This window comes from Symphodus melops (assembly GCF_947650265.1).
Source record: "Symphodus melops genome assembly, chromosome: 15".
In the NCBI taxonomy this organism is placed as follows: Eukaryota; Metazoa; Chordata; class Actinopteri; order Labriformes; family Labridae; genus Symphodus; species Symphodus melops.
In genome coordinates, this window is record NC_136705.1 from 7741705 (window position 1) to 7759024 (window position 17320).

A 17320-nucleotide genomic window follows, 5' to 3' on the forward strand; every position below is an offset into this window, starting at 1 on the left:
AACCGTTATGACCAAAAGTGTATTTTATCTGCAACCCTGAGTTGATTCTGATATAGCCATTCAAACCACTTCAGCAGGGACATCAGGTATTGTTGTAAACCACAATACAGAGCTCTGAGGTTATAGCTACAAAGGGACCTAATTGTATTTCAAAGCAACAATATGTACCTTTTCTACCTTCGCGCCTTCACACCATTTGCTTTTAAATTGAATTGTTGTGAATTGTTACCGAGGACCTATAAGGGGCTGAGAGTGGCTGTTTGCCTGCAAGCAATTTATTTTATTTGGAATTGTTTTTTAATGAAGTGTTTTGTTCATTAATATCTTGTGAAAGAGTGAAATGAAAAAAAAAAATACAAATCAAATAAACAATGTGTGATTTGTCAATGTTGTGGATGAGCACGATCAATAAACAAAAAATTCTGCTCTACCTGCTATTCTGAAGCTTCTCTCCTCTTAGCAGCAAACCTCCAATCCCTATCAACTCACATTTGCATGAAGGAGTTATGAATTAGAATGTGCCATAATTAAGCACCATTAAGCTGATCGGCGAACAAAACAGTCCTTTGCTTGAGCTGTAGTTGCCAACTAGCTGCATCTTAGAGCACTTTGCTTAACTCATAGCTTCACTTTGCACATAATTTGACACAGAATGACCAAGAGATCTAAAGACACTCATGTTTTGTCCAAATAAGCTGCTATGTTATTCTTCTTTTCTTTAGTCCTTAACTTATACACACGGCCTTTAGTCCATCTAAACATAGTGTCGAGATCGCCCGACAACGGTACCGCTAGGGGGACTCGCCTTGTCACTCTTTGCAGACAGTCATGACTCAGAGACATTTACATAGCACATAATTGATTTTTGCTGTATTCAAGTGTCAGATTTTGCACAAACAAACACTATGTGCAGTTGCATTCATAGACATTCAGTGGGCACCAAAGTGCATCAAACCAAATTCCTACACATTGTCACTTTAAATTAGAGTTCGCAAAGAACAATTAAGGTAAGCAGAACCTCTGCCAGAACCCACCCATGGAGACAGCTTTTTCATCTTCCTTTTCAAAGCAGTAATGCATGTTCTACTCTGAGCTGTCCGTGCAATGTCGAACAACTGGAACTCTTTCTAGTTTTGCAACAGCAGGGTGCTGCTTGACATGGCAGATGGACTGCATGGGTTTAAATAGCTCAAGCTTTAACTCTGACTGCATTTTGCAAAGTGATCCCACAAACAATAGCTTATTACAGATTGGTGTCTGGCTTACATTGAGATTGAGTATCTTACATAAAGCGTCACTTGACGTCTGTTCAGAAACAATCTGGGTCAAAGCAGTCCAAACTGAAATGGATACAGTTTGGTTGCAGCAGTTGCCTTTGGACAGCTGATCTGCAGTGAGAAAATGTAATGTAAGATGTCCAGGAAGATTATATCAATCAGATGTGTTAAACACAGCACAGACTATGTAAAGTTAAAACAAGTAAAACATTAATGAATGAATTAGTCTATAGGTAAATTATACTTCAGTGGGGGTACACAAGTAAACACAAATGAAACTCCTCCACAGCACAATTTATAAATCTATTTTAAACCATACAAAGGACTATTTTGAACATTTAGAGATCTAGACATGATCAAATGGACCCCTTTTCTAGATTTGTATGTGACCTCTGGATGAATAGAATCTTTTTCATGGAATGCCCATCATAAAGTTGTACTGGTTTGTTGAATGAATGTCTACTCTCAGTAACTGCTGTAATGCAGAAGAATAGCGGACACTGTGAATGCCTCTCATTACAGCTGAGTACTTGCTCTGTTGACTCAGGTGCGGTTCGTCTTATTAATGACCATAGCAGAAGTTTGTGGGTGGTAAATTTTGCCGAGACGGGTCGATTAATTTGTCTGCATGACTGACAGCTAAAGTGCATCTCTGACAAATGTAACTCTTTAAAAGGTAAGTTGTGAGCCAAATGAAGTGATGAATACTGTACGAGACAACAGGTTTATTTGTGTTTTTTCCACTCTCTTTTTTTAGTGCCTTGCAAATTGATTTGTAACAGCCCTTTGATTGGTGTTAATGGCTTGGTTTAGTGGGAAATATTCTCTTCTGAACTCTTCCCTGCAGCAATCAGGAAGTCATTGAAAACAGATCACGTCCTCTGGTTGGACAGGTACACAGGGAACCATTTCTTCCACTCTCCTGAGTCCAGGCAGGTCACATTCATTCTCTTTAGTGTGAGTCAAAGTTGACCCATTGCCACTGTGTTGTTTAAAATGGCAGCAGCTGCAAAGAGGGGTGACATTAGACGGACACAGCCTGATGAGCTTGTTGATGATGTTAGCAGCAACATCAGTCCATCGGTGTCCAAGAAAACTGGGCGGACACTTGTGGACTCAGCCAAAGCACACAATGTTAAAAAAAACATTATGGCCATTCAGTGCAGTGCAGTAGCACTCAACGGGCCACTGTGACAGTTATGTGGTTATTATAAACTATTGCAGCTTTCGTGAAAAAGCTGCAATATTACACCATGACTTTAGCAGGTAATGCATGTGAGACAGTGAGTGCCAAGTTTTAATGTATAATGAAAGTAGATGGAATTTTTAAGAAGTTGAAGCAAAAAGTATGAAAAAATGCAAAACAATGCAATTCACATGTACATATGCACATTTGTTATAACAAATATAAACGAGACATAGCTAACTGTAATCATTATAATAAGAATGCCTTAATTACTGAGATCTAGAAACACAATGTGTTGAGATAAGACAAATATCATATTAAGACAGTACAGCAAAGAGACAGGTAAAGAGAAGAAAAACACAGTCAAATAGAAACTATTACATGAAATAAATGATATAATAAAAGCTTTCTGTTGCTTTACCAAGCAAAGATCTAGTGTAACACAAGCAGCCAAATGAATTACAATAAAAGTATAGAAATTAGAAACGCTTCAGACCCATGTATAGTAATGAATGTTCATGTTGAAAACTCACAGTTAAAAGGTAAATGAACTTGTGTTTGTACTTCACTTTTCTAGTCTTCTGACTACTCAAAGTGCTTTTACACTGCAGGTCCCGCCTACCCAATTACACTCATTCAAACACTGATGTTGCCATGTAGTGAGACAATCAGAAGTAATCCCATTTGTTCTCATTCATAAGCCAATGGCGAATTAGCTGGAGCCACTAGGGAGTAAATATCAGATAGCTGTCCTATCTGATTAAGGCAAAAATGTCCCAAAAATAAATGAAGTGATTTAGTTCCATTTGAGCACAATGTGAAAACGGTCAACGGTAGGACATAATTAGACATGCAAAGCAATACATCTTACAATGCACAACAACTGTATCTGTATGTCTTAACTCACATTAACTCAGATTACATGTAGTTCATCTTTAAGTGACAGAATAGTGTAGGCCTGGTTAGCAAGTTTCCTAAGGAAGGATGTACCTTTAATAATGACTGAACCACTGCTTCTCCATTCTTCATCTCCTCTCTCTCTTCCAAAAGTGATCATTTCTGGCTCCAATGAAGAGCTCCCTTTTATCTTGGACTCTAGGCTACACAGGGTCAGCCCAAACAACTTATTGTTGTCATCATGGTGAGCATGTCCTCTTGGTACAAGCAGTTTATGGATCCCATAACGCTGCATTTACTGCCTTTGCTTACAATGTTATCATTACTAATAAAAATATTCATTTGTATCCGAGTTGTAATCAACTAAACATGCTTCAGTTAATATTCGATTACAACAGTTTGTATTGGTTTTTGGCAGAAAATAAATCACTTATTACTGCAACATCCACATGTATTGATAACAGAACAATCATATCTGACTTGTCTACATGTCTTGTGTTGATCGACAGACTGAGCTACTGTTTGTACTAATATAAATTCAATAACATAACATTTCCATTTAATTTCATTATTATTTGCATTTGCTCTGAACATGTCATAACACACAAGGTACACAGAAAACAATTGTATCCCAATCCATGTTTGGAAAGGAGCAAGCGGAAGAATAAATCTTATATTTACTTGCCCCTCAATGAAAATAAAAACAATAGATATCAAAATGGTTGGTCCAATTAAAATCACTTGGCAACTAATACCACAGCAAAATAAAAAAAATCTAGACAATCTGAGTCTTTGACTTCCACTTTCACATAAAGAGACAATGTGGTTTTCTTCAGTTCAGACACTGTGACTCTACATAGTTTATATCTGAAAAACAACAGCAGAAGGATGCAGCCAGAGAGGAAACATACACCTCCCAGAGGTGTCCTTGAACTGACCATGCAGAAAAATCATCTTATTGTCCTCAAACTGCCGCCTTTTGTGATAAAAAAAAAACCTAATATCTCCAAATTGACACAATATCAGAGTTACACTGATACTGATAACTTAGTGTCATAAAAGAATCCATTAAAAACTGCATGTGACGCACTGAAAGACAATAAAATCCTTTGTGTTACAAAAGCAGTGTACAAACAGTAGACTTCCTGAGTGCTTGTGTTGATAATGGGGATATCCTGTTGATATAGATACCATAAGCACCTTTCACTTGAGGTCAGATCCCCTTCTAGTTACATTTAGCCATCCATGGGTGGAGCGGGCAGCTGTAAACTATATAATTTCCTCTGAAATCAAAAATAGTTAGCTTATTGGCAGAAAATGGAAGGGAGCAACACTAACTGGGAGTTCTCAGGTAAACATGTCATCTCAAAACTTCCTGAGATCCTAAAATAGACTTAAAGCCATGGGGTTAAGAGGATCTCAGTGTTCACTTTGGTTGCAGACCTGGATTCTGAATATTCTTAATATTTTAAAACTACTACTAGTACTTTTTTTGGCATGAAAGTCAGTTTTTTTGAAAAGTGAAACTGTAGTTTTGTTTTATTTTTTCTTTTATGCCTACCTACCTTTTAAATGTAGCTCTAGCAAAAGTTCAGTCAGAAAAACTATTCAGCATACTTGTTTTATTGTTTAATGCTGTGTGACACCGCTTCGCCATTCGTTTTTTGTAATCATCAGCTGTTTACATCACCTTGTCACATCTATCAATATCCCTGCTATATATTTTAAATACAGCTTTCTCTTCTACTAGTTCATTCATGACAGTATTGCGAGCGACTCTCCTTCTCCCCATTACCACCAAGCCTTCACAGTTTCATCACCTTCTTCATCCCAGCAGCCTGAGATTAACTTATTAAGCATCTTCTCTTCCACCCCGGTCTTCACAGTTCAGTTAGCTTCTTCATTGCACACGCCCAGACAACATCATCAGCTAGCACCTCCAGTACCACCAGGCAGATATCTTTGATCAGCCTGTAGAATTCAAGCACCAAAGATTCTCTGACAATCATTCAATATTGCATCATCATAACAAATAATATTCATCATTGAATAATTAACTTATCACACCTGATGGAAACATTCTCATCAACAACAACTGATGACTGCCACAAACTCAGAAGTCCCAAAATGTTTTTTGGGTCATTGCACGTGTTAAAAATAACATATCCCAAACCCTCAACCGGATAACACATGAATCTGCGCATTTTGGAAGATGAGGCCAGAAGAGATCAGTGCAGGTTGTTGTCCTCGCTCAATCACATTAATCCATCCTCTATTATGTTTAAATGAGCTCACTAGCTGTAGCACTGGAGGATACAACAATCATACACACTAAAGGGTATAAACAGTGGTATATGTGTTATGAATTAGGCATGGTCATTTTAAGTCTATCCTATATATAACAAGTGTTACAGCATTATTTTCCAGTCTTTTTCAAGTTTATAGTGAGTGCATGGTTAAAATTGGAGATGATTACCATAGACTTCATTCAATTTTTAAAAATGATTTGAAGACCAGCCTTAGACTTCTTGGTCTCCTTCTGAAACCTGACATGGTTCTAGTATATGTTATTCAAATTACATGATCTATGTTTTGTCTGGTTTAATTTTCAAGACCAACAGCTGTGCTAAATCCTTAAACTTATTTGATATGAATCAATATTCTTCAAACTCATTAATGGATGAAATATTGCAGACTAATGTGACTAATAAATCTGTACATTGAGGGTTGGGCTGATGATAGCTAGCTGCATTATTTTCAAGGTAAACTCCCAATTTTTTCAGCTTATCTCAGTTTTAAGCACATGGGGAAAGCATTATTTTCTTAATGTACTCTCTAATGACTCTGGAGGTCTGTGTTCCTACTTTGGTGATTCTCTTGTGTTCAAGTTCAAGTCTTCTCTGCTTCCTGAGTAATCATCGGTGGTTTAACTTTTGTAGACGTTCAACATCAAAGTAGTGTAGGCATGCCCACATCCCACTTAAGAACTGTACAATATGGTGCACAGACCTTTGACCTTAGCTGTAGTTGGCATGAGAATGACCGGCTATAACAGGCACTCCGCAAAAAGTTACAGGAAAGAGATTGAAACAAGTACAATATGAAAAACAGAGTTAAAGTAAAATCTGTTCTTTGTTTAAAACAGTTACAACATTGAAGCTATCTGACCTTCGAGGCTGACAAAAAGAGTTTCTAGCATCAGATTAAATACCGCAAACTCATGCTCTGAGTCTACAGCACTAATAGCAGCCTTTTGAAGCTATATTTAAGATATGGAGGAGATTAGAGATCATGCTAGGCGGCATGGTGGTGTGGTGCGTCGGGCCGTTGCCTACTAGCAAAAAGGTTCCTGGTTCCAATCCCAGAAGGAGCCAGACATGCTTTAACTTACTAGATTTCTGGCATGTAAGGCACGTGAGACACACAAGGCACGCTGGAAGTCTGAAAGCTCTAATAGTTAAACCTCTACTACATGGTGTTAATTACTTGATTTAAATTTTTACTGAAGGGCAATTATTTAAAATTCCCATGTTCTATTTTGTTTTGAAAAGGGCTTTTACTTTGACAGACAAAGAATGAAAGACATGAGATGATCATCCTTCTCCCATGGACTTGTGATACTGATAAGTTAGTGTTTTGGGGTCTCCAACCATTGTTTAATTCTTCAATATTTTGGAAATATTCCTTTTGTCAAAAATAGAAATATCCATCTAGTGTAAGTTCACTTTAGGTTTTCATAAATTAAACCATTTGAGATAGGACAAGTTGATCGGTTTGTCCACTTATGTGTCCATTTCTAGTGATTATACTGATACAAGTTTTACAAGAATAAACAGATACAAGTATTGAAAACCAATATTTTCTTCCACCAATATAGTAGATCAGTTGCAAGTTGTGAGTACAGTGAGATGTGATTAATATAGTCTAGATAACACCATAACGAGATTTGCATGAAACATTTGAACTACTTTTGAAGTGAAGCAAGTTTACTTTCGTTCATAGAACATGCAAGCGAGCTACTGTACTTCTATAAGAGCGAGAGGTGGAAAAGGTTGGCTCTTCTACCACGGGAGAGAGGTCAAGTTCAGTCAATGGATAAAGTAATGTAAATCCCTCTCAAGTCTGCATGAAGAGGCTTACAGTATTTTTTTAAAGTAACATTTTTAGAAAGGTAGGAGTCAGAAAATATAGAAATGTATACACAGTAAGAATAATATTGTTATGTTTTTCTAACCTCAAAGTTTGGGTAAAAATGATTAAACTAAGCTTCTCTTGTAGTCCTTTTTCAGTCTGTGGATACATCGTTACGCTCTGCTGGAAATGGAAGTTGAAGAAAAATACTTCTGGAGAGGCTCAAACCTCAGATGTGTCCCCAGTGTGTCTGTCTTCTGGTTTGTCTTGCCTAAAGGGTGAGAGCTTTCCAAAAAACCCAAGTTCCAAGAGTCAAATGGTCTGAGGCCTCTGTGTTTCCTCTGAGAGGCGTTTGGCCAACAATGTGGATGTTTAAGGTGGATTATAACAACTCATTTTAGAGCAAAAGTGATTCACGGAGTAAATATCCGAAGACGAAGTTGTGCTTTATGTATCACTCTACACGAACATGTATTATCATTTATTTTGTCCCTGCACATCCCTTGTAAGGTCAGTCTGTTTATCTCTTTGTCCATCAAACTTTAGTTGCTCTTTTAGGGTCCCCAGGTTATGACTTAAACTGACGCATGTGTGTTGATACTATGTGTTCAGTATTTCCTCTTGACCAACACCTAACTAAATAGTGAAAAGGGAAAAAGGCCAATTCTTCATGAAGTCCGCTGTGAATACTCATGTTACCAATAATAACATTCTTTATCATAATGAGGTATTAAATCAATCGTGAGGTTCTTGGGGACTTTCTGGCCATTTATCAAAACTGTTGTGTAAAAACTTTAATTTGAATTTAAAGGAGATCCTTAGACCGAGCTCACAGATACAGGAGTACTTGGGCCAATGTATCCCTGAGGCCATCCTCTGAGAATTGGAAGAAAAATCCGGTTCCCCAACTTGGTCAGCACTGATAAAAGTTTCTGATTATTTGGTAATGTAAGTGGTATAAGTGTCTATATGTTTGATACACTTAGGAATTCAAACTTTAAAAGGTACAGTATGAAGATTTGGTAGTGGAATTCGAAAGATGGAGGAGTGAATCAATTTTATGTTATATTTTCTAAAACTAAATTGAAAACCTTTATTTCAAGGAAACGTTGATCCCTGGACACTGTTTGAAGCTTACAAGCTATACTTCAACAGATTGCTGATGAACCCTTTACCTCCACTGCAGCTGGATGTTTATGTCGTTTTGCTTTTAACTTCATGCTAAAATTTCCACCATTATAAAAAAAGTGTGTGGTTTGTTTGTTTTGCTTTCACATCCAAAGTTAACCACACTCAGAGTTCACTTGGAAGCAGACCCCTAATCCACTTTTCAGGCAATGTTGTTTAGTCTACATCAGAGTTTGATTGAAAGCTTTCAGATGAGCCCAAAAACCAGCTGATCTATATGAGAAAAGAAGTGAGGACATCAGAGTTCATTTGAACCAGGAGAAGCAACAATCCAGAGGTCTGTTCCAGTCAGGCAGAGTGTTTTTAGTCTCCATTATTGTTTCTTCATGAAGCTCAGTGTTGATGTTGATCAACCAATTTACCTCTTAAAGATACTGACTAATAATAATAGTCTACATAAAAACTTGTATATTTTTATTCCAACTTGTATTTAAATTTCTCCAAACCTTTCTAAAATCAGGGTGAGGTTTTAATTAGGCATTAAAAATCCTTTTATATTTTACAAAAAAATATGCATACCAGACCTCAGTGTCATCCATTGGAGATATTAAACAGCATGGGTTGTTAAATGTAGACACCATGTATCTGTTTCTGGCGGCAGAAGTTTGGTGCTGAGGTTCGGAGCAACAGCTGTTCAGTGTTATTTAAAGAAAGTTCAGCTCAAAAATAAATAAAGCACTAGCTACCATTACAGACAACTATTAATCCTGTCATTTATTGCTTTGAGAACAGCTACAGTAGGAGCATCTCAGTTGTAGCCAATAAGGAATAAAAATATCTGAACCATGTTTTACTTATTGTTCAGCGGTCAGTAAAAGTGGGAAAAAAAGTTTTTGCTTTTCTGATTTTTTCCTTTTTCTTATTTTGAATCAAGCAGCTCGAACATTTTGTTTTGGGCTGCAAATCTGTGATGAAGACAAACTTCACCAGTGTCTGCAGAGCCAGGGAGTGTCGGTCAGAGCATGAGCGTTTCTTAACTTGATGTACTCTTTTCCAGAGGCTTTCATTTGTATGATGTCTAATTGTCAGATGATGTGTACTGAAAAAACAAAAATAATATGTTTTAAGAAGTGAAGTTGGTATAGAAAGAGAAAGCTGCTGAAGTTCACATATTGCAGAGATTTATAGGACAAATCCACCCTACAACATGAATTATAGAAGCTAAAAAACCTTTTTTCAGGATAGCAGTGTGTTCCCACAAGCAAAACTCTTAACACTCCCACTGGATGTTTTTCCTTTCTTAAAATAAAAAGGTTTCAATGTATTTAGCACCCAGAGCCTACACAGGGAAAGAATAAATCAGTTCTTTTTGTGAACCATCGAGGGTGTTGTAAAACAGCTGCCGGGCGGCCAAAAACCCTCAAGAAAGCAACATGGAACTGACTCTTATCGTTATTTCACATCCTCTGTTATAGCGCCTCTAATAATCTAAGTTAGATTTACTCTATTTCCTCCATGAGGTGTCGTAAAACTTGTTTGCACACTAGTATTCCATGTGCTGCTCCGCTAATGTCCTCATGAACCTTCACTCAAACTTTGTCAGACAAGAGTCTTCAGAACCCCAGATCGTTCGGTTACAAGCAATGCAAAGCTAAGACAAAGTGAATTAGGCATTAAACGGGTGGACAGAAAACAAAACATATATTCAAGACAACTGCCGATTGATCGATTCATTGAAGATTCGATAAAATATGGAACGATTTATTGAGATCTGAGCCAATGCAAATTGATTAGTGTAACGTGAACTTAACAGAATTAAAGAAAAGGGGACAGAATGTATCATTTTAAAATAACGTCTTTATTTTGATGACGCCTTAATATTGGGTCAGTAAATATTTTATGGACAAATGGGTTATTGAGGATCTGCCCCAGAAGATTTTTACCCACTTAACATTCACCACCAATTTGTTCCTTTTCTGAAAAACAATTATGATCCAATCATTATATTAATGTTCCAAGTGTTAGTCAGATAAATGCTTACACATTGATCCATTCATTCTATAAAAATGTGGACTGGAGAGTTGTAATGTTTCGGGTTGGGATCATTTCAATGACAGACACACTCCTGCTTGCCTGCATGCACTCTGAGCGCCAGTATTTCGCTGTAAAGAATTATTTGCCCGCGGTTTGGACGACCGGACTGAACGAGTGTATCCGGTAACTCTGTGCAAGACAACAGAGGTCCCGTTTTAAAATCAATCAATCAATCAATCTTTATTTATATAGCGTCAATTCATAACAGGCGTTATCTCGAGACACTTTACAAAAGCAGGAAAAGGACCTTACTGTTTGTCTGTCAACATTAACGAAAGAGCAGGTAAGACCATGCTCATTGTTATGTTTACAAAAAGCAGGTAAAGGACCTTACTTATGGCTATATTACAAGAGCCCAGCTTAATCCGTCATAGCGTGGCAAGAAAAACAGGCAGAAATCTTCAGCAGACCCGGACTCATGACGGAACAGCCATCTGCTAAACTGTGCTGGGCTTGAAAATGGGATGGGGGAGATGGGACAAGATGCAGAAAGAAGAATAGGATAGGATAGGTTTGGGGGCGGGGAGGGGTCTGGGCAGGCCATCCTCGTGGGGGGGGGGATCTTGTGATGACACAACACCAATTTTTCAACGAGGGGAGCTGGGGACGAAGCATTTTATGCGGCTAACATTACTGCTAAGAGGAGGACGTAGGAGAAGTTTCCACCGACTTTAATTTTTGCAAATCGATATGCACAAGGAAAACACAAAGAGCATCTAAAACCAGAAAAATAGATAGATACTTTATTGATCCCGAGGGAAATTCAAGCATAATGTGGAACCTTTAACAAAAACGGTTTCAATGCAAAATAATGGAATTTCCAACATGCCATTCAAATATGATTAACAATTGAAATTCAGACATTAATCCTTTTTTTTTTTTTGAAATGATGATACTAAAAAGGTAAACAATTTGTAGCTAACATTCTTTTTTTTACATTAACAAGGAACAGATGTGTTTATTGTGTAAACATGTCTGATTCACCATGGAATAAAAAAACATTACCCTTTCTTTTGCATGTGTAATTTGAAACAATCCTTGCTGAAGTCAGATCCCAGCATGTTGAATGTTTCAGTGATGAGTTTTATTGTTTGAACGTTCGGGCTTTTTACTTTCCTGTTCATGGTTCAAGAGCCATAAGCTCACCTGTCTGTTCAGAGTGTCAGTTCACTGCATGGTGCAGACAGAGACCGTGTCTTGACTGTCTGTCTCTTCATGGAGGAGACCTCCTTACATGAAGTCACAGGTCTTCGCCTCTCAGACTGAACAAGTTGGAAAAATGTGTGCAGTTGACCTGAGGGCCTCCCATTTTCTCCAGCTTTTCTTTAAGCCTAACAAATTGCTTCCTGGTCACAGTCACAGTTTAAATGATGATCACTGATGCAGGAGACTGCAACACAGCCCTTAGTCTTTGTGAATTAGAGGTTTGTAATTTTACATTTTTTAACTGAGATCTCAAAAAGACAGAGCAGAGACTGCAAATTTAAAATAGAACAACCAGCAAACTTACAGAGAATGGGAGAAACAAAATCGTCAACACAGTGATCATAATGCATCAGACTTTAAAAGGCAAATGATTCCTTCAAGAAGAACGGCACACAAAACATCCTTTACCACATCAATTTACCACATTGACATACCTAATATCTCCTGATGCCATTTTATGAATTTTAAGAAGCAGCTACCTGAATTGTAAAGACTTTTAGAACTTGTACCCACCTTTCATGCAAATCATGCATGAAACCCTTTTTGTTTTAAATGGGCAGTATTGAGGCAGATCTGAAAACAAATGAATTACTTGGTGATGAAAATGCAGCCATAAAGAGTATTAAAAAGAGATCTGTTGCCCCTAAAATGTATAGAATTGTATTTTTTAAAGTTGCAATTCAAATGCATTTGGCTGCTTAGTTTGGAAAATCTCTCCCAAATTGTTCAGACTGTTAAACCGTTTCCCATCATTTACACTACGTGACCTTTCACTGACCCTCAGCTTCTGCCTTTTCTCTGACTTTCAACTTTTCTTCGTCAGAAACAGAGCTGCAGGTGACAGACCAGAGATGCTGCAGTTCCCAAGACAAGGGAAGTGCGGCGAACCCTGGCAGACAAACCTTCTTCCTGTCCCTTACAAATACTGTAATGTGGATTAGCAAGTGAGCAAGACCATCATCAGTCAGTAGGCCCCCCCTGCCTGGCTTCATCATCTGGCAGCTATCAGAGAGAAATTAGAAGACCAAATGCTTCAAGTGTATCTGTGTGTCAGTGTGTGCGTGTGCGTGTGCGTGTGTGTGTGTGTGTGTGTACACAGAACTGAATGTGCAGGAACAGGAAGCTGGTTTAAAGGGGTCACAAAAACTTGTACTTTTAAGGGTTTAAGTGCAGCGCTGTAGAGGAAGGACTAGAGGGGGCTGGGACGGAAAAGGCTTTCATTCACCTAATATCCCCTTCCTCTGTCCACCTGCCCTGCATCTTTGACCTTTGAGAGCCTAACAAAGGAAGCAGACTGCTGTCAATGGATGGCTGTGCGGACGGATAATGGGTACAATGTGAAACAAGACACAACAAAGAATGTTTTGAAGCATTCAGGCAGTCATAGAGCATGTGGTTGTAATGATCCTAGGTACTAAAGACGAAAGAAAAGCGGTTCAAAGTGAAGTTATCAAGCCACAAGTACCTCCATGCCTCGGAAAACTGTAGATAAAAGATATTACTGCAGAATGCAAGATGCAGAGTGATAGTAGAGGTTTAGAGGACGTTCACATCAGAGCTTTTAGCAAACATTTTGTGTCATTACTTTTCACTTGTTTGAATTTTAGACTTAAAGGTCCATTCAAAGGGCCTTAAGGTGGCCATTGATTTTGGCACTCGATGTGGAAAAAGGGGTACATTTTATATCTTTTTTTATCTTGTCCTGCACATGTAACTAATTAATTCTAATGAAAGGTCCCGTCCGACTATTCTTTAAGAAGTCTTTTTTGGTGGTGTAAACTCCAACAAAGGACGTCTCTGCAGAATAATGAATAATTCCCAGAATGCAGGCCTGCTCGTGGTGCCTATAGTCTCTAAAAGTACTATGGGAGGTAGAGCCTTTAGTTATCAGGCACCGCTCCTTTGGAATCGTCTACCAGTCGGGATCCGGGAGGCCGACACACTAGGTACTTTTAAGAATAGACTTAAAACTTTTCTTTTTGATAAATCTTATAGTTAGGGCTGGCTTAGGACCAGCTCATAGTTATACTCCCCTTTTTTCTGGGAGCTCCTGAGCTCTCTTAGGTTCCTTGGGACTGTTGATGAGGATGCCCCCCCGCCCCCCCCCCCCCCCCGAGGATGGCCATAATTGAATGCTTTCCTATACATTTTTTGTATTTTCTGCCACTTGCACTGTGAGTTTATTCTTTTTGGATGGCGAAGTCTGTGAACTCTGTTTCAGAGTGATAGGTAACATAGCTTGTCATGGTTTTCCTGAAAAATCATCAAAACATAACCTGCTAATAAGCTAAGACATGACATCAGCCACTGAAGCAATCAGGACATGTGCCCTTTGTTGTGGGCACATGGTATCAATTGCTGTCCGTGACTGCAGTGACTTTTTTACGTAAAAAAAAAAAAATATATATATATATATATGGTGAGGATAATCTTTCAAACAACAAGCAAGAAACAGAACATCAAACAGTGCTGTGCCTGACATGTCACATTTGCTTGTCCTCTTACAATAAACAGATCCTTTTCACAGCCTCGTCACACCTGCTGGACAGATGTTTTCTCCCATTACATTTATTATAACCCATGGGATTGCATGTTACAGTCATTAGTTATGTACGTGTACAGTATTTGGAAGCTGTGGGAAACATATACAAATTAGTTTAGCCCTTTACGTGCTAAAAAAACAACATATAAGTACACCACAGAAAGGTTTCTAAGCTGTTAAAATCTGGTGAAATACATGCCAATGAAAATAAGGTTTGGATTGATGCTTTACAGTATGTATTGTAAAGTGTGAGAGGAGACATATATAATCAGTTTTGTGTGTTATGTGTTTAGGTAGCCACTCTTAGCACAATTCTCCCCATGGCCTATGTTCATGACAGCAGCGCAGCTGGATCACCTGTCAGCTAGTGTGAGGCACTGTACAAAATGCTTTTTGACCTGTGTTAGACAACTGTCTGCACAATTATTTTGATTGATCACAGGTGGATGTTAGATAGAAAAACCTATCATTTTCTTTAACTATAAACAGTATAAAGGCTGAATTCAAATTGTGCTCCCTCACTGCACGTGGACTGAGCTTTTTTTGCAGACTTTAGCCACACTGTGTCACATTCACCTTAAGTTTTAAAGGATGGGAGATGGCCTGACCCAATTAGCTTCAGGTAGACAACTAAAGCCCACAGTATTAGCATGCATTTTCTTACTTTTTGTCTTACTATTATTGTTACTTCTTGCTTTTAACAATCCGGTGTGTTTTTCGAGGCCCAAACAGTGCACATGTTGTTTCAGTTATTCTTTTTTTCATTATATTATTTATCATAAGTTACTTTAATTTCTTAACAGAAGCCTTCACACAAAACAGACTCTCAAGTGTCTCTGCTTGGGTCCCTGTAGTAAACTAGATGACTTATGGGTTTTTAAAACCTGCAGACTCCCTGAGGAATGGTGTCTGCATGATCTGTGATGGCCGGACATTTGGTTTGGTTGTACTTCCTGTGAATTAAAAAGGTCTTATTTTTAGTTTTTATATCATTACCAGATTTTAATCTACATAACAGATTTCAATATTAAAAGTAAAAGACAATTTTGGCCAAATCACTTTTCAGGATACGTTTTCTTGGACCAAAATTGTAGGACAGACAGTGCTGGGTGGCTGGGACTATTGAGGGTCCAACTGCTCTCAGGACAAAACATAGGTCTTTATCTAAATACAAGTACTTTAAATATCCAGTTAGGAGTTTAAACTCTTTATGAAACTGAAACAAAAGCGTTTCTTGCCATCAACAATAAGATAAATTATATCACCATAGTTACTCTAATGCTTGTAACTGCTGCTATTTGAGTTGGTGTGGGATGCAACAAATACAATGCTCCTCAAAAAGCCTTTGTTATAATTTCTGTCATAAAGATTCCCAGGCAGTATTAAATTAGGAAGTTAAAAGAAAATGGGATGAGATTTTTGATGCAACACTATAATAGCATGCAGGGCAAGAATAGCAAAAGGGATAAGAAATGTCCATTTGTCCATAGGGGTTGCCAAAACCAACATTTAATAAAATTTGATTCTAACTTTAAGATGCTTTGATTGGTAAAATGTGATAGGATGCATCAAAAAGCTTAATTAAAAAAGGTGAAATCAAAGTTGGCAATGACATTACCTTTAAACTTGACTGACCGATGGGTGTGGGTAAAAAAAAAACATCCCCACTCATCACCGAGAACTATTTATCACCTTCAGTTTGTCTTTGACAGGTTTATGCATCTGGGGATCCAACCAAGACATCCACTTCCTCCAGTCGAGATAATACAAACCATATACCCCCAGTCCACTATACCTTCAACCCCCCGCAAAACAGACAAACACAATGAGTGCATCCATCTCATGAGTAAGACTGAATTGATCCCTTTGGGAGACCTGTATTCCAGAATAGCAACAGGATACAGGGAAGGACATAACTCAATACAAACAAGGTATAACCTAAGGCTGGAGCGAACCAGGTTACATAAGGGTCAGAGAGTCTCAGAACTACAGCATGTGAGTTTATAACACAGAGAAAGCGTTTAGCACATTGTTACACTTATGATGAGCGTGAGAACATACAGAAGCATCCAAAAAAAATATAGCTGGAGCTGTTCAAAGCAGTTGCTTCAAATTTCCTAAATATACACAGAACTGATTAAGTTGAATTCATTCAACATGTTTTTATTTTGAGATTGATGTTTAACAGGATGCAGTTGCAACTTTTTAGTTACAGGCAATCAACAACATATCATCATCATCAGTATTTTCTGATGAGCCTGTTTTTACAGGACACTATTAATGTTAACAAGTTAAATTAGTGTCAATTTTTAGCTCGTCTCAAAAGATCAAACTTTATTTTTTTTTTTTATATTTATCACCAGTGCTTTATTTATTTATTCACAATGTGTGTGACTGATTTACTAAAAAAATATATGCTGCATGGGAGAAGGTGACCAACCCTATGAATTACGGTCTATAGCAGACCACACCTAAACCCCAGCTGCCGGGGCACATTGGAGCCAAATGGTTGGGCCAGATTTGACCATAAATTCAAAAATGATGATCGGTTCTGGCTGGGTTCTAGCCAAGCAAAAGGCAGTATTTAATTTTAAACAATATCAGGAATTGTTGTTTTATCTGAGATTACAGTGTAAAATATGATAGACCTATTTTCTTTGTGTGGCTGAATACACTACTTCCTGTTCAGTACTGTTTATCAACGTAAACGTGGCCAATTTAAGTGATGAATACTCACATTTAACAAAATGTGTCATGGAGGACGTTTGAAACTACTCAAAACTATATTGGATAATTGATGGTATGGACACGGAATCACTTCAGAGAAAACAACGTGAATTTTTGAGCTGATAAGCATTT